The following is a 6,961-nucleotide window of genomic DNA, read 5'->3' as shown; positions in this document are numbered from 1 at the left end:
GAAAAACATAACACCAAAATCAGAACAAGTGTTTCTTTTATAAATGGAACTCTAGGCAATCCATTGTATCATGTTAGTTAACTAATTAACATGTAGGTAGAGATTACCTTAACAGCTGCATGTTGCAGAAAAGAAGCTCCATAATAACTTATATGTATCAGCATTTCATTCCCTAATAAGGACATCTTGAAGCAGTGGTTCTCAACCTTTTTATACTTAAGGAACCCTTGGACAGATTAAAGGCATCCTTTACAAATGCGAGATCTTTGTTTTCACTCTTTTTGCCTATAGAAAAGGACTAGAGCAGTTTTTCTGTTGCAAAGAACTCCAAAAGGCCACAGCTATGGATTTCTACTTGAACTGTCTATGTTTATCTCATGAACAATGTTTGTAAATCTAACAGAGATAACACTTGTGTAGCACCCTGCAGCACCCTTGAGAGGATCTCAAGGCACCCCAGGGTGCTCTGGCAATCTAGTTGAGAATCATTGGATGTTGAACTCCTTTAATCTGCTTCTTAAATACAGAGCACAGTGCTCCTTCTACAACCTCAAAACTACATGACATCTGAGGAGTCACTTGGTGGATGCCCTTCCTGCTATGAGGAATCCAATATTCAGGACCCCCTCCTTCTTCCCCCAAGGCCCTAAGAAGGGAATCTTGGACCTAAATGTACTGAATAAATTAAATTAAGGTAGGAAGAAAACACTAATGCCTAAGGTGAAGGAGAGTCATGAAAGTAGGTTTGGTTTTACCATTGCATACTGTGCAACCTCAGAGTAAATCTGCAAGATTTCTTTTGCCAGCATCCCCTCCTACTCCCACCCCACAAAGCAAACATCAAAGATTTTGCCTGCCTAGTTTATTTACTCATTACAAATTTAAGATTGCTTTTCTTGAATTGTTGGAAAAAGCTGTAAGGATAAAGGAATATAAATACAGCTGAGAGCATAATGATAGCATATATCAGAAATACACGTGTGGCTGCACCCACTAATGTCCACCAAGGTTCACTACATCTTAGCTCACTTCTCTTTCTCCTCTTTCACCTCTATCTAACTGCATGCTAAAATTTATTAGGCACCTTTAATTATATTCAGCGTTATATTAAATTGTCCCAGCCACAAAGCCATTTTAAAAAATGGAGAACTCATACAAAGTAACTTCCAAATTAAACCTGTAGAGCATTTAAAATGGTAGTACCTGCCGAAGGAGCTGGAGGTTTTTTGTCTAGATAACAATATAAAGCCCTAAAGATACTATTTACACATGGTAATGACTGGGATCTTTTTTTCTTATTCTGCACAGCCAGCAGCCTCACTTCCTTGAAATTATATTAGAGAAACAGGAAACAGACTTCAGAGTGCAGGCGGATGAAGGCATGAATTTTCTTGTGAATATTTTCAGGCTTCCATTACTCCATAAAATAATAACTTTGTATAACACATTAACATTATTTAAAGTCTCTGATTGAACCCCTGTCTAGATGTGCATTAAATCTTTGAAGGAGGAGCTGGGGATGGATGAACAGCAAGTCAAATTGCTTAGCTTTAGATTTTTCTGGCTTTATAGATATATTGTTGTGCAGAAAGAAAGAGTAAATGTGACACTGTGGTAGTATGAAAGAACTCTGATACCCTTATTGATTCTCTGTTCCTATTGATCCTTCTGGCTTTTGGTGTTTGGCAGCAAAGTTAAAGGAGGTTAAAACTGTTGCAGAGTCCTTATAGCCCTAAATACAGATTATGAAAACTCACCTTATAATTATGAAGCAAACTTTCTACCAGTTCTCATAACAGTTGCTTTTCTAGCCTTTAACTCTTACAGCCGTATACACCTGTCCCCAGTCTTGTATCTTCAATTTTCCACACTGAGGTACTGAGTGTGTTCTCAGATTGTAAACAGGTTTGAGCAGCAGTAGCATGTGCTAGCAGCAGAGCAATTCCCAGTTATCATGCCTCTAACAATACCTAGTAGCAGATACTTCAGAGGAAGATGTGAGGACTCTGCAGTTGACATGTGAAATAATTTGCCCACTGTATTAAATCTCATCCAGTTTTCCTATAATTAGAAAACAGTTTAAGCCCTGAATCATGAATCTGTACAGGGCCTACACAGCAGGGTCCCAAAGTGTTTACATTTTAGGCCCAATTGCCATTCAAATATTGAATAGCATTTAAACAGTTCCTCAATAAGAGTACTTCCTCTGTCCTCCAAATTGCTATTTTTCCTCTACAGCGAACAAGATCCTGTATTACTTCTCTGTTCAAATACTTGTATAGTGGATGCCACATACCAGAACATCCCACTTTCTATCCCATGTGGAATAGTTATTGATTCTAAAGCAGATAATTTATTCTGGAATAGGGCACCCAGATTGGGGAGCTGTTATGGAGTAGAAGTTTTGTAGACTTCTCTCCAGTGGAGTAAGCAAGATGTATCCTTGTGGGATTGAAGAGATCACAACTGATAATAAAAGCTTTAAATCAGGAGCTTGTGAAAAGGTTGGGAATGCCCATGAAACCTCCACAACTGAAATAAATATACAACGGGGGGAAATAAGATAATTGTAGAGGTCACCAGGAAGAAAGATGTGCATACAACAAAAATTAATGGAAACAATACATTTTCAACAGCACCACTAAAAATGGAAAGTAGGTATTTTAGTCACAAATATTCCACCTAGGAAGTGTGACAGAATTAGTTGGAAGTAAGTGATACATTTGTGAACTAATGCAAGGAGTACGAGCAATGAAACTTCTGGTACAGGGCACAAACCTGGGTATTGTAGGAATAACAGGAACATAGTAGAGTAGTAGCCATGACTGAAATATGGATATTGAGGGGCACAAGCTGTTTAGGAAAGAAACAAGAATAAAGATAATAGAATAGCACTATATAAATCATATGGTAGACCAGCAGTTGACAAGTTTTTCAGTTTGTGGGCCAGAATTACTCAGTTTGGGTCAGAGGCAGGCAGGCAGGCTAGGAGCTGGCCACTGCTTCTTCTATATGAAGCAGCGCAGTGAGAGGTCCTGCAGCTGATTCTTCTCCCCACAGGACCATGGGGAGAACAACCACCACTGAAGCTCCATGTCCATAGGCCAAATGGCTCTGCAAGCTGGATCTGGCCCATGGGCCACAGGTTTCCAACCCCTTTGGAAGTGAACAGTAATGGCACAGGCAAAACAAAAGTTGTTCAGGTAAAAATCGCAAAGAATAGAGGGATGATAAGAAGGTCTCCAATGCGGTTGTGTGGGGTGTTTGGTACAGACCTCTAGGTTCAAATCTGGAAATATATATTGATTTCTGCAAGGTCTTGGGAGAATTTAGTAGTATTAGAAATTGAGTACTTAACTTAGGCATTTTACCTAACAGGTATTTTTGAAGGAGTTAGGTGATACATTTCTCCAGCAGATAATTAATTTAACAAGAAAATGCAATGCTATCTAAGATTCAGCTTTGTGAGGTACAGAGAACCATATAGAACAGGGATTGTCAACCCAGGGATATGCATACCCTGGGGGGTACTTAGAAAGAACTAGGGGGTACATGTTGGCAGGTGAGTGGGCAGAGATGGAGCGTGCTCTAGGGCGTGGTGGCAGCGTCTCCCCCAGCGCCTTCCCATACTTTGCTTCTTACTCAGGGGAGGCCCCGGGAGCCACCAGCCCCATACAGCACACCGCAACACCTCCCTGCCCCTGAACTCAGCTCACTCTCTGTGCCCACTCCCAGGAGCAGGGATAGGGGGGCGAAGGCAGCAGTACTCCACTGCGAGCTGTACACACACTGCCCAGCCAGCCAGACTAGAGGGGCAGGGCTCGCACACAGTGGCCATCACTGCCACAACCCTGTGCTGTCACTGCCGCGCACTGCACTGCTTTCCTGCAGCCAGTCACACATGCAGCTCTGTGGGCTGCTGACATGCCTCACACCTCGCACGCTGCCTGTCAACAGCCTGCAGAGCTGCACATGCAACCAACCATGGGAAAGTGGCATGGGGACAGCAGCAGTGGTACAGTGCAGGGTGGTGGCAGTGGCAGCCACTGCATTTGAGCCCCACCGCTGCTGGTCACCTGTGCAGCCCAGTGGGTGAGATCTCGCTTGGGAACAGGGAGTGCTGTGCCACCATGGCCACCAACATGAGGCACAGCAATCTCAGTGGCAGTAGTGCAGACTTGTGCTCCTGCTGCTGCCGGATGGGTAGGGGGTCCCTCACCTTGGCAGCCATGGCAGCACGGTGTCCCCTCCTGTGCCAGTCCCACCTACTGGGCTGTGGAGGTGGTTCTTCCTCAGAACTGGTCCGACCCAGCTGCAACCCCATGCCCTACACCCTGCTGTGGGCACAGAAATCTGAGAGGGCGTGTGCTTCCTCCACCCACGCCCTCACCGCATCACCTGTTTCCCTCTGCACCATGTCACCTGTGCCCCAACACCTGCCCCCACTCCACAGACTTACCTGGAGGGAGCTGCAGGAGCTGTTCCCCACCACAGTGCCTGACTGCCACATGCAAGTGTGCATATGGTACCATATATCCCCTGCAAGTGGCACTCTCTATCCCCTGCATCCTGCTCCCTCCAGCCCCAGCAGCCCCTTGCAGGCTGTAACTCTGCCAGTCTGCAAGGGAAAGCCCATGGTTTATAGGCCTGTGCAAGAAGGCAGGTATTCGATCTGGCTTCAGATCCAGCCACTTCAGAAGTCAGTGATCCAATCCAGAGCTCTGGATCAGTTTGCTGCTTCAATCTGGCCAAAGTGGCTCCAAAGCTTTGGAGCCAACCTCAGGGATCCGGCCATAGGGTATAATGGGGGATCAATGAAATATCTATGACTTTGTTGTTTTTTCTCTGATTTGGGTGAAACATGCAGGGATGGTATCCTCTGATGAGAGCATGATGCCTACTAAGTTTCAAGAAGATAGGTGTAGGAGTTTGGCAGGAGCTGCACCCCAAATTCCTGAAAGCAAAACTCAGGTGTATGTATTACAACACAGCAGAGTGAAAACTGCAGGGGTGGTGGCCCCTGCTGAGGCCACAAAGCCTGTCAAGTTTCAAGAAGATTGATGCAGAGTTTGGGGGGAACTGCACCTCAAGCTGCTGACAGGCAAAACTTGTGACATAGATAACCCTGTGTGTGTTAAGGCGCAGCGGGCTGAAAACTGCAGGGGTGGTGGCCCCTGCTGAGGCCACAAAGCCTGTCAAGTTTCAAGAAGATTGATGCAGAGTTTGGGGGGAACTGCACCTCAAGCTGCTGACAGGCAAAACTTGTGACATAGATAACCCTGTGTGTGTTAAGGCGCAGCGGGCTGAAAACTGCAGGGGTGGTGGCCCCTGCTGAGGCCACAAAGCCTGCCAGTTGTCAAGGAGGTAGGTGCAGGGGGAGTCTGGCTTCTGGGGCCCTACCCTTCTGGCTGCTAACAGGCAAAACTCATGATGTGAGTGGGTGCTTGGGTGACTGCATCTGTCTTGGGGCACAGGGGGTGAAATCTAGTGCAGGCCTGAGTGCTGGGCCCTGCCAGGCCACAAAGTCTGCCAGCTGCGTGTGTGTCTTGCTGGAGGAGTCTGGCTTCTGGGGCCCTGCACCTCTGGCTACTACCAGGCAAAACAAATGATGTGGGTGGGGGACACTGTGTGTGTGTTAAGGTGCGCCCTTCCTGGTGCTGGGGCCTCTGCACAACACAGCAGTGTGCCCCAGTGAGGTCTCCTCCTCCCATACAGCCTCATGCCCGGTCCTCTGCTTTACATGACAACAGGAAAAATAACTTATCTGGCTCAACACCAGTTGCAGCAGCAGCAAAGGTACCCAAATGGAAATGTCACAGAGACTTTCTTTTAATAAAGGAATTGACAGCAAGAAGTACAGACGTTGTGTTGTATTGTGTTGTGTTGTGTTGTGTTGGACATATGATGTTATTCATGGTGTGTGATGGCTTATCTTGTGTTTTTATGTCTATATGTTTATTATGAAAAAAAAAGGAGTACTTAAAAAAATGCATCTTTGGAAGCTTTGGGGGGCAGGGGGTGCTGATGAAGTGCAGTTCATAGGCCAAGCTCTGAAAAGTGGTTTGTACATTCAAACAAGCACCTAACCTCATCACCAGAACTAAAGCCAACTTCCTACAGCTCAAAACACAAAACCTGCCAAATATCTCCAGTACCCCACAAACTGCACACCAGAATCTATCAAAGACAACAATACCCAACTACCTGTGACAGTACATTCCTCACCAAAAAACACTCTGCCTTCAATCTCTCCGGCCTAATCCTGAGAGGGAACAGATTACAATGCAAACCACTTTTCAGAGCTGGGCCTATGAACTGCACTTCATCAGGCTCCTAGGTAGTAGGTACAGAAAGTCATGGACTCAATACACACAGTGGAATTCTGGCACACTGCGACCTGCCAGACATCTGACTCCCCAGGCACCTCTGCACTTTTACCTGCACTGCTACATCCCCCTTTTCCCCCTACCTCCCACCCCAGCCTGTCCCTCACCCCCTGACATCTCCATTTCCATCTTCACTGACTGGCTTTCTTGCCTGCATTGTGGAGGCCAGGCCTTCTTTACTATTCCTTCCATCCAGGACCACCTCCAGATACTTCCTCAGCCTAACAAAGGGGTTTTCAACCCTAAAGCTGGCATCCCAGGCAGCTAAGCTGAACTCACTAGGAGCCTCACAACTGCACTACAACCAGCAAGTGTCAGGCCTGTCAAAGACGTGACATGTCTGGGCATTCCTCAGCCAGGACTTTGTGTGTGTGTGCATTAGCTGGAGGTTATGGAGCCTCCTGCCCACTTTTCATCAAGGGATCATTGGTCCTGGCATTTACAGGGCTGCCATGCTGCCAGCAGTCCCACCAGGCCTCCCTACCCTGGCAGGGTGCAGTTTTAGTGGTCATGCCCAGGACCTGGGGCCTCCTCCTTCCCCATAGCCCCAATCCCATACCTCCATGTTCATCCTG

This window comes from Gavialis gangeticus, unplaced genomic scaffold (genome assembly GCF_001723915.1).
Source record: "Gavialis gangeticus isolate Ggan-Ray unplaced genomic scaffold, GavGan_comp1, whole genome shotgun sequence".
Classification (NCBI taxonomy): domain Eukaryota; kingdom Metazoa; phylum Chordata; order Crocodylia; family Gavialidae; genus Gavialis; species Gavialis gangeticus.
The sequence above is the reverse complement of the archived record's forward strand: the minus strand, read 5'-3'. Positions refer to the sequence as shown.